Source organism: Mustela lutreola, chromosome X (assembly GCF_030435805.1).
Source record: "Mustela lutreola isolate mMusLut2 chromosome X, mMusLut2.pri, whole genome shotgun sequence".
NCBI classification, from domain to species: Eukaryota; Metazoa; Chordata; class Mammalia; order Carnivora; family Mustelidae; genus Mustela; species Mustela lutreola.
Window position 1 is genome coordinate 50,173,681 of NC_081308.1, and position 21,665 is coordinate 50,195,345.

Consider the following 21,665-nt stretch of genomic DNA (forward strand, 5'->3'; position numbering starts at 1 on the left):
CAACAGAGAAGATGTTCACAGTGTTAAGGCAGAGCTAAAAGCTACCAGAGCTGAGGTTCACAATGCTCTCAATGAGTTCCAATCTAATCTAAATTCTCTCAAAGCTAGGGTAACTGAGACAGAAGATAGAATGAGTGATCTGGAGGACAAACAGATAGAGAGAAGGGATCAGGAGGAAGCCTGGAACAAACAGCTTAGAAGCCACAAAAACAGAATCAAGGAAATAAATGATGCCATGAAATGTTCCAACGTCAGAATTATTGGAATTCTTGAAGGAGAGGAGAAAGAAAGAAGTCTAGAAGATACACTGGAACAAGTTCTTCATGAAAAATTTCTTAATCTTGAGAATGGAACCAGCGGTCAATCCCATTTACAATTGCAACCAAAACCATAAAGATACCTAGGAATAAACCTAACCAAAGAGAATCTATACTCAGAAAACTATAAAGTACTCATGATAGAAATTGAGGAAGACACAAAGAAATGGAAAAAGGTTCAATGCTCCTGGATTGGAAGAATAAATTTTGTGAAAATGTCTATGCTACCTAAAGCAATATACACATTTAATGCAATTCCTATCAAAATACCATCCATCTTTTTCAAAGAAATGGAACAAATAATCCTAAAATTTATATGGAACCAGAAAAGACCTCAAATAGCCAAAGGAATATTGAAAAAGAAAGCCAAAGTTGGTGGCATCACAATTCCGGACTTCAAGCTCTATTACAAAGCTGTCATCATCAAGACAGCATGGTATTGGCACAAAAACAGACACATAGATCAATGGAACAGAATAGAGAGCCCAGAAATAGACCCTCAACTCTATGGTAAACTAATCTTTGACAAAGCAGGAAAGAATGTCCAATGGAAAAAAGACAGCCTCTTCAATAAATGGTGCTGGGAAAATTGGGCAGCCACATGCAGAAAAATGAAATTGGACTATTTCCTTACACCACACACGAAAATAGACTCAAAATGGATGAAGGACCTCAATGTGCGAAAGGAATCCATCAAAATCCTTGAGGAGAACACAGGCAGCAACCTCTTCAACCTCAGCTGCAGCAACATCTTCCAGCAACATCGCCAAAGGCAAGGGAAGCAAGGGCAAAAATGAACTATTGGGACTTCATCAAGATCAAAAGCTTTTGCACAGCAAAGGGAACAGTTAACAAAACCAAAAGACAACTGACAGAATGGGAGAAGATATTTGCAAATGACATATCAGATAAAGAGCTAGTGTCCAAAATCAATAAAGAATTTAGCAAACTCAACACCCAAAGAACAAATAATCCAATCAAGAAATGGGCAGAGGACATGAACAGACATTTCTGCAAAGAAGACATCCAGATGGCCAACAGACACATGAAAAAGTGCTCCATATCACTCGGCATCAGGGAAATACAAATCAAAACCACAATGAGAAATCACCTCACACCAGTCAGAATGGCTATAATTAACAAGTCAGGAAATGATAGATTCTGGCGAGTATGCGGATAAAGGGGAGCCCTCCTACACTGTTGGTGGGAATGCAACCACTCTGGAAAACAGCGTGGAGGTTCCTCAAAATGTTGAAAATAGAACTACCCTATGACCCAGCAATTGCACTATTGGGTATTAACCCTAAAGATACAAACGTAGTCATCTGAAGGGGCATGTGTCCCCAAATGTTTATAGCAGCAATGTCCACAATAGCCAAACTATGGAAAGAACCTAGATGTCCATGAACAGATGAATGGATCAAGAAGAAGTGGTATATATACACAATGGAATACTATGTAGCCATCAAAAGAAATGAAATCTTGCCATTTGCGACGATGTGGATGGAACTAGAGGGTATCATGCTTAGCAAAATAAGTCAATCAGAGAAAGACAACTATCATATGATCTCCCTGATATGAGGAAGTAGAGATGCAACATGGGGGGTTAAGGGCTAGGAGAAGAATAAATGAAACAAGATGGGATTGGGAGGGAGACAAACCATAAGTGACTCTTAATCTCACAAAACCAACTGAGGGTTGCTGGGGGGAGGTTGGTTGAGAGAAGGGGGGTGGGGTTATGGACATTGGGGCGGGTATGTGCTATGATGAGTGCTGTGAAGTGTGTAAACTGGGCGATTCACAGACCTGTACCCCTGGGGATAAAAATATATTATATGTTTATAAAAAATAAAAAAAAATGATCCAGGATGCACAGAGAACTCCCATCAAAATCCACAAAAGCAGGCCAAAGCCATAACATATTGTAATTAAATTGATAAAATATAGTGATACAGGGGGAAAAAAAAAAAGCCTTTAAAGAAGGAAGACAAAAGGAGCCCTTACCTTACAAGGGGGGGGAATAAGGTTAACTGGAGATCTCCTAAAAGAAATCCAAAGGCCAGAAGGGAGAGGTGTGATACATTCAATGTGCTGAAATGGAAAAATCTGCAGCTAAGAATGCTTTTTCCAGCAAGGTTAGCATTCATAATAGAAAGAAAGAGAAGTTTCCCAGACAAAAACCAACCAACCAACTAAACAAAAACTAAAGGAGTTTATGACCACTAAACTAACCCTGCAAAAAATATTAAAGGGGACTCTGAATGGAAAACAGACTGAAATTGAAATGTCAAGAAAGGATCGGAGAAACTTTCTGGAAACAATGACAAAACAACTAATAAAATGGCAATAAATAAGTATTTCTCAATAATTAATTTGAATGTGGCCAACAGACATATGAAAAAGTGTTCAACATCACTCACCATCAGGGAATTACAAACCAAAACCACAGTAAGATACGACCTCACACCAGTCGGAATGGCTAAAATTAACAAGTCAGGAAATGACAGGTTTTGGCAAGGATGCAGAGAAAGAGGAATCCTCCCTCCTATATTGTTGGTGGGAATGCAAGCTGGTGCAGCCATTTTGGAAAACAGCATGGAGAGTCCTCAAAAAGTTGAAAATAGAGCCACCCTATGCCCCACCAATTGCACTACTGGGTATTTACCCTAAAGATACAAATGTAGTGATCCGAAGGGGCACATGCACCCCAAAGTATATAGCAGCAGTCTCCACAATAGTCACACTGTGGAAAGAACCAAGATGCCCTTCAACAGATGAATGGATAAAGAAGATGTGGTCCATATATACAATGGATTATTATTCAGCTATCATAAAAGATGAATACCCAACTTTTGTATCAAAATGGATGGAACTGAAGGAGATTATGCTGAGTGAAATAAGTCAAGCACAGAAATTCAAATATCTTATGGCTTCACTTGTGGAACATAAGGAATAGCACAGTACGTTCTTTCAAGACACAGAACAACTTCAAAGGCCAGGGAAGCAAAAGCAAAAATGAACTTTTGGGACTTCACCAATATAAAAAGCTTCTGCACAGCAAAGGAAACAGTCAACAAAACAAAGAGGCAACCCATGGAATGGGAGAAAATGTTTTCAAATGACATTACAGATAAAGAAAGGGCTGATATCCAAGATCTGTAAAGACCTTCTCAAATTTAGCACTCAAAAAGTGAATAATCCAGTCAAAAAAATGGGCAGAAGACTTGAGGAAATACTTCTTCAATGAAAACATACAAATGGCTAACAGACACATGAAAAAATGTTCAACATCACGAGCCATCAGAGAAATACATATCAAAACCACAATGAGATAACACCTGACAGCAGTTAGAATGGCAAAAATTAACAAAACAGAAAACAACAAATGTTGGAGAGGATGTGGAGAAAGGGGAACCCTCACACTTTTGGTGGGAATGCAAGCTTGTGCAGCCACTCTGGAAAACAGTGTGGAGGTTAAGATGTTAAGAACCCTATGACCCAGCAATGGCACTATTAGGTATTTACCCCAATGATACAGATGTAGTGAAAAGAGGGGGCACATGCACTTCAATGTTCATAGTAGCTATGTCCACAATAGTCAAAGAGTCAAAGGAGCTGAAATGCCCTTCTACAGATGAATAGATTAAAAAGATGTGGTATATATATATACACAATGGAATATTACTCAGCCATCAGAAATGATGAATACCCACCATTTGTGTTGACATGGGAGGAATTTGAGAAGATATGTTAAGTGAAGTAAGCCAAGCAGAGAAAGACAATTACCATATGGTTTCACTCATATGTGGAACATAGGAATAGCATGGAGGACCATAGGGGAAGGAAATCCAAAGGGGGAGAAATCAGAGAAGTAGATGAACCATGAGAGACTATGGAATCTGAGAAACAGTCTGGAGGTTTCAGAGGGGAGGATGGTGGGTGGAGGGGGTAACCGAGTAATGGGTATTGAGGAGGGCACATGTGTGATGAGCACTGGGTTTTATACTTAACTTATACTTAATGAATATAACTTATACTTAATGAATCACTGAACAACACATCAAAAACTAATTATGTACTGTACAGTGGCTATCTGAACACAATTAATTAATTAATTAGTAATAAAAAATTCCAAACAAACAAGTCCAGGATCAGATTGTTTCACAGGCAAATTCTACCAAACATTTAAAGAAGAGTTCAAACCTATTCTTCTCAAATTATTTAACAAAATAGAGCAGGTGGGAAGACTTCCAAATTCATTATATGAGGTCAGCATTACCCTGGTACAAAAAGCAAGTAAATAGTCCTCTAAAAAAGGGGGGGGGGAGGCAAGTTCAGGCCAATATCCCTGATAAGGATAGTTGCAAAAATTCTCAGTAAAATACTAGCAAGCTGAATTCAATAATACATTACAAAATTCATGCACCATGATCACATAGAACTTGTTACTTGGTTGAAAGTGTGGTTCGGTATTTGCAAATCAATGAATGTGATGCACCACACTTATAGAAGAAAGGATAAAGGACCATATGATAAAAAAACAATAAAAAATTAAAAGAAGAATCATATGATCACTTCAACAGATGCAGGAAAAGCATTTGACAAAGTACGATGTCCATTCATGATAAAATCCCTCAACAAAGTATGGTTAGAGGAGACTACCTGAAGATAATAAAGGCCATATATGAAAAAAAAAAAAAAAACTAATATCCTCAATTGGGAAGAACTGAGGGTTTTTCTTCTATGGTCAGGAAAAACACAGGGATGTCCACTCTCACCACTGTTATTCAACATAATATTGGATGTCCTAGTCACAACAATCAGACAACAAAAAGAAGTAAAAAAACCATTCAGACTGGCAAGAAAGAAGTCATACTTTCACTATTTGCAGATGACATGATACTCTATATAGACAGCATGAAAAACTCTACCCAAAAACTGCTAGAAGTGATAAGTGAATTCAGTAACATTGCATAATACAAAATCAATGTACACAAATCTGTTGCATTTGTATACACCAATAATGAAGCAGCAGGAAATGAAAACAAGGATTAATTCCATTTAAAATTATACCAAAATCTATAAGATACTTAAGAATAAACCTATCCAATGGGGCGCTTGGGTGGCTCAGTGGGTTAAAGTCTCTGCCTTTGGCTCAGATCATGATCCCAGGGTCCTGGGATCAAGCCCTGCATTGGGCTTTCTGCTCAGCAGGGATCCTGCTTCCTCCTCGCTCTCTCTGCCTCTCTCTCTGCCTACTTGTGATCTCTATCTGTCAAGTAAATAAATAAATAAAAACTTTAAATAAAAAGAATAAACCTAACCAAAGAGGTAAAAGAAGTGTACTCTGACAACTATAATACACTGATGAAAGAAACTGAAGATGGCAAAAAGAAATGGAAAGATATTCCATGTTCATGGATTGGAAGAACAAATAGTGTTAAAATGTATATGCTACCCAAAGCATTCTACACATTTAATGTAATCCTTATCAAAATAGCACCAGCATTTTTCATGGAGCTACAACAAACAATCTTTTTTTAAAAAGATTTTATTTATACATTTGTTGGGAGGAGAGAGAGAGAGCGCATGCACAAGCAGGGAGAACAGCAAGCAGAGGAAGAGCAGGTCCCTGGTGGAACAAGGAGCCTGGTGCAGGACCCGGTCCCAGTACCCCGGGATCATGACCCAAGCTGAAGGCAGATGCTTAACTGACTAAGCCACCGAGGTGTCCCTACAACAAACAATCTTAAAATGTGTTGGAACAAAAGTCCCCTAATAGCCAAAGCAAACTTGAGAAAGAAATGCAAAGCTGGAAGCATCACAATATCAGACTTCAAGTTATATTATGAACCTCTAGTGACAAAGACAGTATGGTACTGGCAGAAAAACAGACACATAGATCAATGGAACAGAATAGAAAACCCAGTAATGAACCCATAACTCTATGGTCAATTAATTTTCAACAGAGAGGGAATGAATATCCAACAGGAAAAAGTCTCTTCAACAAATGGTTTTGGGAAAACTGGATTTCAACATGCAGAAAAATGAAACTGGACCACTTTCTTACATCATAAACAAAAATAAATTTAATATAGATAAAAGACGTAAATGTCTGAAACCATCCAAATCCAGCAGTAACTTATTTGACATTGGCCACAGCACATCTTTCTAGATATGTCTCCTTGTGGCAAGGAAACAAAATTAAAAGTAAACTACCTCAGAATAAAAAGCTTCTGCCCAGTGAAGGAAACAATCAATGAAACTCAAAGGCAACCTACTGAATGGAAGAAGATATTTGCAAAGTGATATATCTGATAAAGCATTAGTATCCAAAATATATAAAGAACTTACAAAACTCAACACCCCCAAAATGAATAATCTAATTTAAAAATGGGCAGAAGATGCAGAGATATTTTTTCCAAAGAAGACATACAAATGGCTAACAAATACATGAAAATATGCTCAATATCTCTGATCATCAAGGAAAGGACAATCAAAAATACAATGAGATAGCATCTCAAGTTTGTCAGAGTGGCTAAAATCAACACCAGAAAAAACAGCAGGTGTTGGAAAGGACTGGAGAAAGAGGAAACTTCTTGTGGAGTTGGTGGGAATGCAAACTGGTGTAGCCTCTCTGGAAAATAGTATGGACGTTCCTCAAAAAGTTTAAAATAAAACTACCTTATGATGTGAATTGTGTAAGACTGATTAATCACAGACTTGTACCCCAAAACAAATAATACATTATATTTTAATCATAAATAAATAAGAAAGAAAGAAAGAAAGAAAGAAAGAAAGAACGAACTACTCTACTATCCAACAATTCCATCACCAGGTATTTTACCCAAAAATACAAAAACACTAATTCAAGGGGATGCATGCACCTGATGTTTGTAGCAACGTTATTACCTTAGCCAAATTATGAAGAGAGCCCAAGTATCCACTGACTCATGAAGAATGTAAGTGCTTGTATATGTGTACAATGAAACATTATTCAGCCATAAACCAGAATGAAACCTTGTCATTTGTAAACACTTGGATGGAATATTATGCTAGATGAAAAAAGTAAGTCAGAGAAAGACAAAAAACATATGATTCCATTCATGTGTGGAACGTAAGAAACCAAACAAATGAAGAAAGGAAAAGAGAGAGGGGCTAACTGAGAAAGAGACTCTTTTTTTTTTTTAAAGATTTTATTTATTCATTTGACAGAGAGATCACAAGTAGGCAGAGAGGCAGGCAGAGAGAGAGAGAGAGAGAGAGAGGAGGAAGCAGGCTCCCCGCTGAGCTGAGAGCCCGACCTGGGACTTGATCCCAGGACCCTGAGATCATGACCTGAGCTGAAGGCAGCAGCTCAACCCACTGAGCCACCCAGGTGCCCCGAGACTCTTAAACATAGAGAACAAACATGGTTACCAGTGGAGAAGTTGATGGGGGGAAGGATTGTAGAGATGACGTGGATTAAGGAGTGTTCTCACTGTGAAGAGCACTGGGTGTTGTATGGGCACTGGGTGTTGTATGGAAGTGCTGAATCACTACATTGTACACCTGAAACTAATATTACACTCTATGTTAACCAGCTGGCATTTAAATAAAAGCTGAAGAAAAAAAAAAGAACACCTACTCTGGGATTCAGAATCTGTTTCCTTGTTTTCTTCAAACAGAATTAAGCAGTTCTTGTATAGACCTAGTTTCAAGTCTTTTTCTCAGGTTATCACATTGCTCTGATTCCTCACTGGCTTGTCTTGTTGTTGTTGTTGTTTTTGTTTTTGTTTTTTTTTTCTTTCTCTGATTAGGTTGTGAACTTCTTGCCAGCAAAGATTTCTTTTCAAATTGTGTATATCAGCACCCAACTCAGCTCCTGAAACACAGTCTCTGTTTCTAAATGAATAAATAAATGAATAAACAAACTTACTAGATGGCTTAGAGAAAACAATTTCACTTCCTGTAAGTTTGCAAGATTTAGAACAGGGATCATTACCTTAAATTACATTGTTTTAATTTAATCATTACATTATATTTAAATCATTACCTTTAATCTTTACATTTAATCATTACAATAAATTAATAAATTTTATTTTATTTGTGTGTGTGTGTTCCAAAATTCATTGTTTATGCACCACGCCCAGTGCTCCATGCAATACGTGCCCTCATTAATACCTACCACCAGGCTCATCCAACCCCCATCCCTCTCCCCTCCAAAATCCCCAGTTTGTTTCTTAGAGTCCACAGTCTCTTATATTTTGTCTCCCCTCTGATTTCCCCCAACACACTTCTCCTCTCCATCTCCCCATGTACTCCATGTTATTCTTTATGCTCCACAAGTGAAACCATATGATAATTGACTCTCTCTGCATGACTTATTCCATTCTGCATATCTCCTCCAGTCCTGTCCATGTTACAAAAGTTGGGTATTCATCTTTATGATGAAGGCATAATACTCCATTGTATATATGGACCATATCTGTTTTATCCATTTGTCCGTCGAGGGGCATCTTGGTTCTTTCCACAGTTTGGTGACTGTAGCCATTGCTGCTATGAACATTAGGGTACAGATGACCCTTCTTTTCACTACATCTGTACCATTGGGGTAAATACCCAGTAGTGCAATTGAAGGGTTGTAGGGTAGCTCTATTTTTAATTTCTTAAGGAATCTCCACACTGTTTTCCAAAGTGGCTGCACCAACTTACATTCCCACCAACAGTGAAAGAGGGTTCCCCTTTCTCCACATCCTCTCCAACACATGTTGCTTACTGTCTTGTTAATTCTGGCCATTCTAAGTGGTGTCAGGTGGTATCTCAATGTGGTTTGGATTTGAATTTCCCTGATGTTTCCCTGAATTTCCCTTTGTTTCTGTTGCCTTTGGAGACATGTCTTGAACGAAGATGCTGTGACTGACGTCAAAGAGGTTACTGACTACGCTCTCTTCTAAGATTTTGGTGGATTCCTGCCTCATATCGAGGTATTTTATCCATTTCGAATTTATCTTTGTGTATGGTGAAAGAGAATGGTTGAGTTTCATTCTTCTACAAAAAGCTGTCCAGGGGCGCCTGGGTGGCTCAGTGGGTTAAGCCACTGCCTTCGGCTCAGGTCACGATCTCAGGATCCTGGGATCGAGTCCCACATCAGGCTCTCTGCTCGGCTGGGAGCCTGCTTCTCTCTCTCTCTCTCTTTAACAGCCTCTCTACCTACCTGTGATCTCTGTCAAATAAATAAATAAAATCTTTAAAAAAAAAAAAAAAGCTGTCCAATTTTCCCAGCACCACTTATTGAGGAGACTTTTTTCCACTGTATATTTTTTCTTGCTTGGTCAAAGATTATTTGACCATAAAGTTGAAGGTCCATATCTGGACTCTCTACTCTGTTCCACTGGTCTGTGTGTTTGTTTTTGTGCCAGTACCATGCTTTCTTGGTGATCACAGTTTTGTAGTGAAGCTTGAAATCAGGCAACATGAAGCTCCCAGTGTGTTCTCCCAACTTTTTGAAGACAAACTAGTTATTTCTAATTTTAACACTATTTCTCTTTATTTTTTTAAATTTTTTTCTTTTTTATTATTATGTTCAATTAGCCAACATATAGTACATCATTAGTTTCTGATGTAGTGTTCAACGACTCATTAGTTGTGTATAACACTCAGTGCTCATCACTACACATACCCTGCTTAAAGCCCATTATCTGGTTATCCCATCCCTCCCTTCCCTTCTGTAACCCTCAGTATCTTTCCTGGAGTCTCTCATGGTTTGTCTCCCTCCCTTATTTCTTCCCATTCGTTTTTTTTTTTTTTTTAAGATTTTATTTATTTATTTGACAAAGAGAGATCACAAGTAGGCAGAGAGGCAGGCAGAGAGAGAGAGAGAGAGAGAGAGAGGAGGAAGCAGACTCCCTGCTGAGCAGAGAGCCCAATGCGGGACTCTATCCCAGGACCCTGAGATCATGACCTGAGCTGAAGGCAGCGGCTTAACCCACTGAGCTACCCAGGTGCCCTTCCCATTCGGTTTTAACATTCTGGCAAAATTATAGAGATAGAAGATTAGTGGTTGCCAGGAGGGTGGAGAGATAGGGCTTTTATAAATAAACAAGGGGGAACTTTTTAGGGTGATGAATATGTTTATATATCATGATGGTTTTGGTGGTTACATGACTATACATATTTACCAAAACATAACAAATTGTAGACTTAAACCTGGTGAATTTTATTATATATGAATTATATAGTTATAAAGCTCACCCAAAATTGTCTGTATTCTCCAAAAAAATGAACTTTAAAATCCAAGGCCATGAAGATAATCCATGTAGATGTAGTAAAAAGAGCACAGACCTGTTAATCAAGACACCCAAGTTCCAATTCTGGTTTTGTTAATAGTTAGCTAGATGACTTTAAACAAGTTTTTTTTTAAACTTCTCTAAGGGATTCTCTGCCTCTGTCAAGTAAGGACAGCAATACCTGCCTTGGCCTCCCAGGGTACAAGTCTCCAATAATGTATGCATATGGCTTAACTTCTCAGAGGAAGTTTGGCAGGCTTTTTGACAGGTGACACATGAAGGCTGAAGAAGAGAAAAGAAAATACACTGAATGGAAGCCAACAAATTTTTTCTTTCAGAAAATGGGGGCCTGGGCACTGGTCTTGTCTCCAGCATATCCCCATCAGAGCTTCCTAACTTGTCAGCATCATAGCACTTTTTTTTTTTTCTGTCTGAGACCATCAGCTTATTCTCAGTCTTCCAAGGTCAAGGCCAGTCAAGCTGGAGCCATAGAGAAAACACTAGATGGTGGGGGAGGTAGAGGCAGAATATGACTAGATTTATTTTCTTTAAGACCTCCTACAGATATCCTACAATCTTACCAAAGTTGAAATATGGAATGGGGAATCAGGTCAACTCTCAAACTGAAAACAAAACAAAGTAACTCAGCTTCATAACACATCTCCCTGGCCAAGAATTTCTAAGTGGTAGCTGTCATGAAACAAGCTTGAACTGCTATGACTACAAACCCATTTCTGAGTAGCAACATTCAAGAGGATGAGTGGTAGTTTGGAAAGCTAAGCTACTAGGCCAGATATCTCTGGGGGTTATATTCTCAGCTTTCATTGCTCACCAAGGTTTTTCCATAGGGCTATACCATTATATGTCCAAACACATTTGCTCCCAGATAGACAGTCTCATGAAGATACAAAGACACACTGGAAGGCAGGTATTTGTACACACCCTCAAGCAAAAAGATGCAAATGGACAGGCTCACTAGATTCAAACATGCAAAAAAGCACCAGATGTTAAAACACCCAAAGATATACCCAGACAAAAGTAAGTTAGTGTGTGTGTGTGTGTGTGTGTGTGTGTGTGTGTACACAAACACAGGCACACAAGGAGAATTAAGCTAAAAAATAAAACATATTGTAGTCATGGTCATGATGCTCAGGGACACGTGTAATGCATCAAAGAAGTAGTTTAACAGGCATGTTGATGGGCTAACATGCATATATAGGCATATGTGGACAAGCATCCACATGCCCAGAGATATAGCAAGAAAGCTACACATGAACTAGAGGGTATTATGCTAAGTGAAATAAGTCAATCAGAGAAAGACAATTATATTATTTCACTCACATGTTAAATTTAAGAAACAAAACAGATGAACATAGGGGGAAGGGGAAAATAACATAAGAGCAAATCAGATAGAGAGACAAACCATAAGAAATTCTTAACTATAGGAAACAAACTGAGGGTTGTGGAAGGGAGGGAGATGGCAGGATGGGTGAGCCTGGTGGTGGGCGCATGCCCTTAATAGAAGGCATGTATTGCATGGAGCACTAGGTGTGGTGCATGAACAATGAATCTTGGAACACTGAAAAAAAAAAAGAAAAAAAAACTATAGGAAACAAACAGGGCTGTTGGAGGGGAGGTGGGTGGGGGATGGGGTAACTAAATGATGGGCATTAAGGAGGACATGTGATGTAATAAGCACTGGGCATTATATGCAAATGATGAATCCCTGAACTCTACCTCAGAAACTAGGAATACAGTGTTTGCAGGCTTCTTTACGTCCAGGTCTTTATATCCATGTCTGTTGAGTATTTATGTGAACCTTTGTTCTTTTATTTTATTTAAATTCAATTAATTAACATATAGTGTATTATTAAACATCAGCTATTATATCTGCATTTATAAAAAACATTTTCTCCAAGGAAATGCCCATAAATATGTCACTGGTTAGTACTGAAGATGAAAACGGAAAGAATGTAATAAAAGCAAACCAAGGTACCCAGGGTCTAAAATATTACAGCTCCCCTATCTACCATGGGAAAGGCAGCGAAAGACAACAGCAGCAGTAGGCTGCTTGGAAGCCACAAAAAGTCACCGATTTATTTCAGAAAACTTAACTTCAAGGAAAAAAAGGTTAATGCTTCCAACTTTTACAGAGCTATAAAATAGTCCAGAAACCCATTTTTAAAATTGCTTCCATTCCTCATGTTGGAAATTCCAGTAGTTATGGTATGTCTAGAAAAAGGAAAGCTTAGAGGAAATAAATGGTTCTAGAGGCCTGACAAGTTCCTTTTTAAAATTAATTAATTATTTTTTTTAAATTTTTTTTTTTATTTAATTTTTTATTTTTTATAAATATATATTTTTATCCCCAGGGGTACAGGTCTGTGAATCACCAGGTTTACACACTTCACAGCACTCACCAAAGCACATACCCTCCCCAATGTCCATAATCCCACCCCCCTACTCCCAACCCCCCTCTCCCCAGCAACCCTCAGTTTGTTTTGTGAGATTAAGAGTCACTTATGGTTTGTCTCCCTCCCAATCCCATCTTGTTTCATTTATTCTTCTCCTACCCACTTAAGCCCCCATGTTGCATCACCACTTCCTCATATCAGGGAGATCATATGATAGTTGCCTTTCTCTGCTTGACTTATTTCTCTAAGCATGATACCCTCTAGTTCCATCCATGTTGTCGCAAATGGCAAGATTTCATTTCTTTTGATGGCTGCATAGTATTCCATTGTGTATATATACCACTTCTTCTTGATCCATTCATCTGTTGATGGACATCTAGGTTCTTTCCATAGTTTGGCTATTGTGGACATTGCTGCTATAAACATTCGGGTGCACGTGCCCCTTTGGATCACTACATTTGTATCTTTAGGGTAAATACCCAATAGTGCAATGGCTGGATCATAGGTTAGTTCTATTTTCAACATTTTGAGGAACCTCCATGCTGTTTTCTAGAGTGGCTGCACCAGCTTGCATTCCCACCAACAGTGTAGGAGGGTTCCCCTTTCTCCGCATCCTCGCCAGCATCTGTCATTTCCTGACATGTTTATTTTAGCCATTCTGACTGGTGTGAGGTGATATCCCATTGTGGTTTTGATTTGTATGGAGCACTTTTTCATGTGTCTGTTGGCCATCTGGATGTCTTCTTTGCAGAAATGTCTGTTCATGTCCTCTGCCCATTTCTTGATTGGATTATTAGTTCTTTGGGTGTTGAGCTTGCTAAATTCTTTATTGATTTTGGACACTAGTCCTTTATCTGATATGTCGTTTGCAAATATCTTCTCCCATTCTGTCAGTTGTCTTTTGGTTTTGTTAACTGTTCCCTTGGCTGTGCAAAAGCTTTTGATCTTGATGAAGTCCCAATAGTTCATTTTTGCCCTTGCTTCCCTTGCCTTTGGCGATGTTGCTGGAAGATGTTGCTGCAGCTGAGGTCGAAGAGGTTGCTGCCTGTGTTCTCCTCAAGGATTTTGATGGATTCCTTTCGCACATTGAGGTCCTTCATCCATTTTGAGTCTATTTTCGTGTGTGGTGTAAGGAAATGGTCCAATTTCATTTTTCTGCATGTGGCTGCCCAATTTTCCCAGCACCATTTATTGAAGAGGCTGTCTTTTTTCCATTGGACATTCTTTCCTGCTCTGTCAAAGATTAGTTTACCATAGAGTTGAGGGTCTATTTCTGGGCTCTCTATTCTGTTCCATTGATCTATGGGTCTGTTTTTGTGCCAGTACCATGCTGTCTTGATGATGACAGCTTTGTAATAGAGCTTGAAGTCCGGAATTGTGATGCCACCAACGTTGGCTTTCTTTTTCAATATCCCTTTGGCTATTTGAGGTCTTTTCTGGTTCCATATAAATTTTAGAATGATTTGTTCCATTTCTTTGAAAAAGATAGATGGTACTTTGATAGGAATTGCATTAAATGTGTAGATTGCTTTAGGTAGCATAGACATTTTCACAATATTTATTCTTCCCATCCAGGAGCATGGAACATTTTTCCATTTCTTTGTGTCTTCCTCAATTTCTTTCATGAGTACTTTATAGTTTTCTGAGTATAGATTCTGTGCCTCTTTGGTTAGGTTTATTCCTAGGTATCTTATGGTTTTGGGTGCAATTGTAAATGGGATTGACTCCTTAATTTCTCTTTCTTCTGTCTTGCTGTTGGTGTAGAGAAATGCAACTGATTTCTGTGCATTGATTTTATATCCTGACACTTTACTGAATTCCTGTACAAGTTCTAGCAGTTTTGGAGTGGAGTCTTTTGGGTTTTCCACATATAGTATCATATCATCTGCGAAGAGTGAGAATTTGATTTCTTGTTTTCCGATTTGGATGCCTTTTATTTACTTTTGTTGTCTGATTGCTGAGGCTAGGAACTCTAGTACTATGTTGAATAGCAGTGGTGATAATGGACGTCCCTGCTGTGTTCCTGACCTTAGCGGAAAAGCTTTCAGTTTTTCTCCATTGAGAATGATATTTGCGGTGGGTTTTTTATAGATGGCTTTGATGATATTGAGGTATGTGCCCTCTATCCCTACACTTTGAAGAGTTTTGATCAGGAAGGGATGCTGTACTTTGTCAAATGCTTTTTCAGCATCTATGGAGAGTATCATATGGTTCTTGTTCTTTCTTTTATTGATGTGTTGTATCACATTGACTGATTTGCGGATGTTGAACCAACTTTGCAGCCCTGGAATAAATCCCACTTGGTCATGGTGAATAATCTTTTTAATGTACTGTTCAATCCTATTGGCTAGTATTTTGTTGAGTATTTTCGCATCTGTGTTCATCAAGGATATTGGTCTATAGCTCTCTTTTTTGGTGGGATCCTTGTCTGGTTTTGGGATCAAGGTGATGCTGGCCTCATAAAATGAGTTTGGAAGTTTTCCTCCCATTTCTATTTTTTGGAACAGTTTCAGGAGAATAGGAATTAGTTCTTCTTTAAATGTTTGGTAGAATTCCACTGGGAAGCCTTCTGGCCCTGGGCTTTTGTTTGTTTGGAGATTTTTAATGACTGTTTCAATCTTCTTACTGGTTATGGGTCTGTTCAGGCTTTCTATTTCTTCCTGGTTCAGTTGTGGTAGTTTATATGTTTCTAGGAATGCATCCATTTCTTCCAGATTGTCAAATTTATTGCCGTAGAGTTGCTCATAGTATGTTCTTATAATAGTTTGTATTTCTTTGGTGTTAGTTGTGATCTCTCCTCTTTCATTCATGATTTTATTTATTTGGGTCCTTTCTCTTTTCTTTTTGATAAGTCGGGCCAGGGGTTTATCAATTTTATTAATTCTTTCAAAGAGCCAGCTCCTACTTTTTGAATTGTTCTCTTATTTTTTTGGTTTCTATATCATTGATTTCTGCTCTGATCTTTATGATTTCTCTTCTTCTGCTGGGCTTAGGGTTTCTTTCTTGTTCTTTCTCCAGCTCCTTTAGGTGTAGGGTTCGGTTGTGTACCTGAGACCTTTCTTTTTTCTTGAGAACGGCTTGTACCGCTATATATTTTCCTCTCAGGACTGCCTTTGTTGTGTCCCACAGATTTTGAACCGTTGTATTTTCATTATCATTTGTTTCCATGATTTTTTTCAATTCCTCTTTAATTTCCCGGTTGACCCATTCATTCTTTAGAAGGATGCTGTTTAGTCTCCATGTATTTGGGTTCTTTCCAAACTTCCTCTTGTGGTTGTGCTCTAGTTTCAGAGCATTGTAGTCTGAAAATATGCAGGGAATGATCCCAATCTTTTGATACCTGTTGAGTCCTGATTTAGGACCGAGGATGTGATCTACTCTGGAGAATGTTCCATGTGCACTAGAGAAGAATGTGTATTCTGTTGCTTTGGGATGAAATGTTCTGAATATATCTGTGATGTCCATCTGGTCCAGTGTGTCATTTAAGGCCTTTATTTCCTTGTTGATCTTTTGCTTATATGGTCTGTCCATTTCAGTGAGGGGAGTGTTAATGTCCCCTACTATTATTGTATTATTGTTGATGTGTTTCTTTGATTTTGTTATTAATTGTTTTATATAGTTGGCTGCTCCCATGTTGGGGGCATAGATATTTAAAATTGTTAAATCTTCTTGTTGGACAGACCCTTTGATTATGATATAGTGTCCTTCCTCATCTCTTATTATAGTTTTTGGCTTAAAATCTAATTGATCTGATATAAGGATTGCCACTCCTGCTTTCTTCTGATGTCCATTAGCATGGTAAATTCTTTTCCACCCCCTCACTTTAAATCTGGAGGTGTCTTAGGGCTTAAAATGAGTTTCTTGGAGGCAACATATAGATGGGTTTTGTTTTTTTATCCATTCTGATACCCTGTGTCTTTTGATTGGGGCATTTAGCCCATTAACATTCAGGGTAACTCTTGAGAGATATGAATTTAGGGCCATTGTATTGCCTGTAAGGTGACTGCTACTGTATATTGTCTCTGTTTCTTTCTGATCTACTACTTTTAGGATCTTTCTTTCTTAGAGGACCCCTTTAAATATTTCCTGTAGAGCTGGTTTGGTGTTTGAAAATTTTTTCAGTTTTTGTTTGTCCTGGAAGCTGTTTATCTCTCCTATTTTCAATGATAGCCTAGCTGGATATAGTATTCTTGGCTGCATGTTTTTCCTCGTTTAGTGCCCTGAATATATCATGCCAGTTCTTTCTGGCCTACCAGGTCTATGTGGATAGGTCTTCTGCCAATCTAATGTTTTTATCCTTGTATGTTACAAACTTCTTTTCCCGGGCTGCTTTCAGGATTTTCTCTTTGTCGCTAAGACTTGTAAATTTTACTCTCAGGTGACGAGGTGTGGGCCTATTTTTATTGATCTTGAGGGGCGTTTTTAGCATCTCCTGGATTTTGATGTTCGTTCCCTTTGCCATATTAGGAAAATTCTCTACAATAATACTCTCCAATATACCTTCTGCTCCCCTCTCTCCTTCTTCTTCTTCTGGAATCCCAATTATTCTAATGTTGTGTCATCTTATGGTGTCACTTATCTCTCGAATTCTCTCCTCGTGGTCCAGTATTTGTTCGTCTCTCTTTTGCTCAGCTTCTTTATTCTCTTTCATTTGAACTTCTAAGTCACTAATTCTTTCTTCTGCCTCATTTATCCTTGCAGTAAGAGCTTCCATTTTTTTATTGCGCCTCATTAATAGCTTTTTAAAATTTCAACTTGGTTAGATTTCAGTTCTTTTATTTCTCCAGAAAGGGTTTTATCTCTCCAGAGAGCATTTCTCTAATATCTTCTATGCCTTTTTCGAGCCTGGCTAGTACCTTCAGAATCATCATTCTGAACTCTAGATCTGTCATATTACCAATGTCTGTATTGATTAGGTCCTCAGCCTTGGGTATTGCTTCTTGCTCTTTTTTTTGTGGTGAGTTTTTCCGCCTTTCATTTTGTCCAGATAATATTTGCTTTCTCCTCCTCTGGAATTCTGCTGTTTTCCTTGGTGAGTGAAGTTGGTCTTGGCTTGGTTTCTTGTTGATCTTCTGGGGGGAGGGGCCTGTTGTAGTGATTCTCAAATGTCTTTTCCCCAGGTGGAATTGCACCACCCTTACCATAGTCCAGGCTAACTAATCTGCTCGGGTTTGCTTTGGGGAGCTTTTTTTCCCTGAGCGTTTTCCGTAGAGTTCTGGAAGACAGGAATGAAGATGGCAGCCTCCCAAATCTCTGGCCCAGAGGAGCTGAGAGCTCAGGGTCCTGTTCCTCACTGCACCTTCAGGGAAAAGCACCCAACCGTCCCCATCTTCCTGGCCTCTGGCTGCACTTGGGGGAAAGCACTCAATTGCTCGCACTTGGAGAAAAGCGTCCATTCACTTCTGTCTCTGTGGCTTCTGGCCGCGCTCCAAGCTCACCCAGCCTGCGACCGGTTCAAGGTCAGCCCGAGCTGAGAGCTCACTCCTCGGCTTTGTCACTGTTGCCAGCTTCCCCGCTCTAATACCTGCAAACTCTGCGACACTCAGACCCCCTCAGACTTTCTGTGACCCTGCGGGACCTGGGGTTATGCTGCCCCTGTGTGGGCTTCTCCCTGGTTTAGCCTCTGGAGCGATGTCCCTCCGTGGAGCAGACTTTTAAAAGTCCTGATTTTGTGCTCCATTGCTCCTCCACTTGCCGGGAGCCAGACCCTCACCCTGCGGTCTATCTTCCCATCACTTTGGATTCACTTCTCCACAGGTCCTACCTTTCAGAAAGTGATTAATTTTGTTTCTAGAATTGTTGCTCTTCTTCTCTTCAATTTCCCATTGGATTTGAAGGTGTTCGTAATGGTTAGATAAGCTGTCTAGCTGATCTCCTGCTACCTGATGTCATCTCAGTCTGCTACTTTTCCGCCATCTTGACTTGCACCCCGGCTTGACAAGTTCTAATGGAGCTAAGAAAGAGGTCTTACTTTATTAACTTGCTTGTTCCTTGGTCCATGGGGCTTCCAGTATCCACCAATTTTCCTGTAGGTTTCTAGTGTCTTGGAGTCCTAGTCCAAATTATTTATGGTGAGAGAATACTCTTTAGGTTGAGTCCAGACTTCAACTCCTTTTAGGGAGGGCTGACTGCTGGTCACCCTGGCCCATATTTCAGAACCATCAGGACTGAAGTGATTGGAAAATATAAGGGAAAATTATATTCACATGAGGCCAGTGGTGGGGAAAAACTGTGTTGAAATTAGTCAATAAAAAATCTATTACATTGTTCAGGGAGTATATTGGGAAAGGAGGAACCTCAGGTTCTTGTCTGGAATTATAAAGTAAGAATTCCAGGTCTGCACAATTCTTTAGTACTTGAAGTCTTATGTGGATGGAGGGCTTAGTTAATTAAAACATATTGTCAAAACTTTGTTTCCACCATTAGATCTAATTTCATGCCTCTGAACACTTACAAAGAGTGACATAAACAGTTGTAAATTTTCATGCCTTTCTGTAAACTCACTTGCTAAGAGTAAATGTGAGTAGTAGATTTGTAAAAAAAAAAAAAAAGAAGAAGAAGAAAAGAAAAGAAAGGAAAGGATAGAAAGGAAAAGAAAAGAGAGAATAAAAGAGGAAGGAAGGAAGGAAGATAGGAAATAGTAAAAGGAGAAACCAAGTACCCAATCAGACCCAATTAGGAAGTGAAATCCGAGAACAGAAATCTGTGAAATCTCAGAAAAGCCAAACAACACTGTCCCCAATTCCAAGATGAGATTAGTGAGGCTCACAGAAGAGAATAATTAAAATCGACCACGCACAGTTATATACAGAAGCCCAACAAGAGGACACAGGTCTTCTGACAACCCAGTTCAAATATCAAACTTGGCTAAACCATCACTACAGAAATACTCAAATAATGGGTAAAGATATATCAGTGTTTTATTATCTGCTCAGAAGCCAGTGTATTGCATAAGATTGCTTCTATCTACTCCAGGACCATTCATTCAAGTGGTGTTAGGTTTGTCTAGCTGCACCCTTTAGATTAACACCAACTCCTACTGGGAAGGACAGGGCCTCAGTGGGGAATGATCTGAATGTCACTGCCAAAATAGGCCTCTGAGATAGTCAATCTTCAAGTGGTTTTAACAGAGCTCAGCAATATGTAGAGAGCTGTGCATCCATCAATATGTCTGTAGTGGGGCTGCGTATAGGATTCTGATCCTTTTAAGTAGAAGAATCCCTCCACTTAATTTGGAAAGTAAATCCTGAGCTCTGAAATTGGCATCAACAGATATTTATAGATTATCAACTACTTAATGGGCTTGGATTGGTATAAGACATATTTCCTATCTCTAACTGGTTTACTGTTACTGCCATTAACATTCCCGTCTAGTAGTATAGCAATGTAGAGCTGATAACATATTTTTCTGTTTTTTTAGCCCTATTGAACCTTAAAATATTCCCTATAAGGTTCAAATTACTACCCTAGTAGTTGCAGATAACAAAACTTAGTCTCAAAGTGATAAAATGACTTATTCCAGGTCACACAGTTAGGAAATGACAGAGACAAAGTTCAAATCCAGGTATGTTTGACTTCAAAACTTTTGCCCTTTCCAGCACAGCAGGCTATCAGAAGGCAAACCTTTCTGATTCTGCTCAATAAATGTTTGTTGAGTGAATGAGTGAATAATGAGAACAAGTAGTTCATGTATTAGGGCATATTCAGGTTGAACTCCATGATAATGCATATGTGTGTGTTTGGATAAGTCCTTGGGCACATAGAATTGGTAAAAGGTAGTGGTGACAAGGAATATCTCATTACTGAGCACCTCTGCATTCCAGGAACTATGGCAGAGACATTTATAGACTCTATATCATTCAATACTCACAATGTTACCATGCAAATGTTATCCAACATCTCATTCTTCAGGTGGGCAAATAGGCTTAGAGAGGTTATGCAACTTGCCAAGGTGGCAGAATAGGAATTTGAACCTGGGTCTATCCAACTCGAAGTTGATTCTTTTTCCACTGTACTGGTTTGTCCTGGGAACCTTCAGGTTAAAAGCTGAGAGGGAGGGACTAGTATGTGTATATGTGGAGGAAGACAGAAGGACAGAGACTGAGTACCAGAAAACAAGCTGAATCTTTTAGAATCTGAGAAAGATAGAGGTTTAAAAAAAAAGTTACTAAACACAATGGGAATGCGAGCTTTGGATCCCCTTGTCAGCAGGGTCAGGGATATAAGAGGAGATAAATGACAACTGGTTTCTGAAATGGGATCCTGATGTCATCCTCCTTCCTAGTGATATCTTTAGCCCAAGTGTCTGTTTGGGACCTTGAGAAGCAGAGCCACAGTGTGGGAGCTACTTATATCCCAGAGGTGAGAGTGGCTGCTAAGGTGATGTCAGAACCTGTGCCAGTCTCAGGGGTACATTTTCCCACCCATGGGGTTATTTAAATAACCTCAGACTTATTTTCAGTTTGTTTTTATTCTGTTTTGTTTTTACAAGGGACTTTATATAAAGAACTGAATTCAAAAACAAACCTCAGAACATTTCCACAAGGTAGGTATTAACACTAGCTTTGCCAGGCATTTCCCCAAGGGGCTTTCATCTGTTCCTGACAATCAGAGGGCTAGTGGGGAGAGGGGTGCATTTTGATACACTGATAGTGAAGTGGTTAATG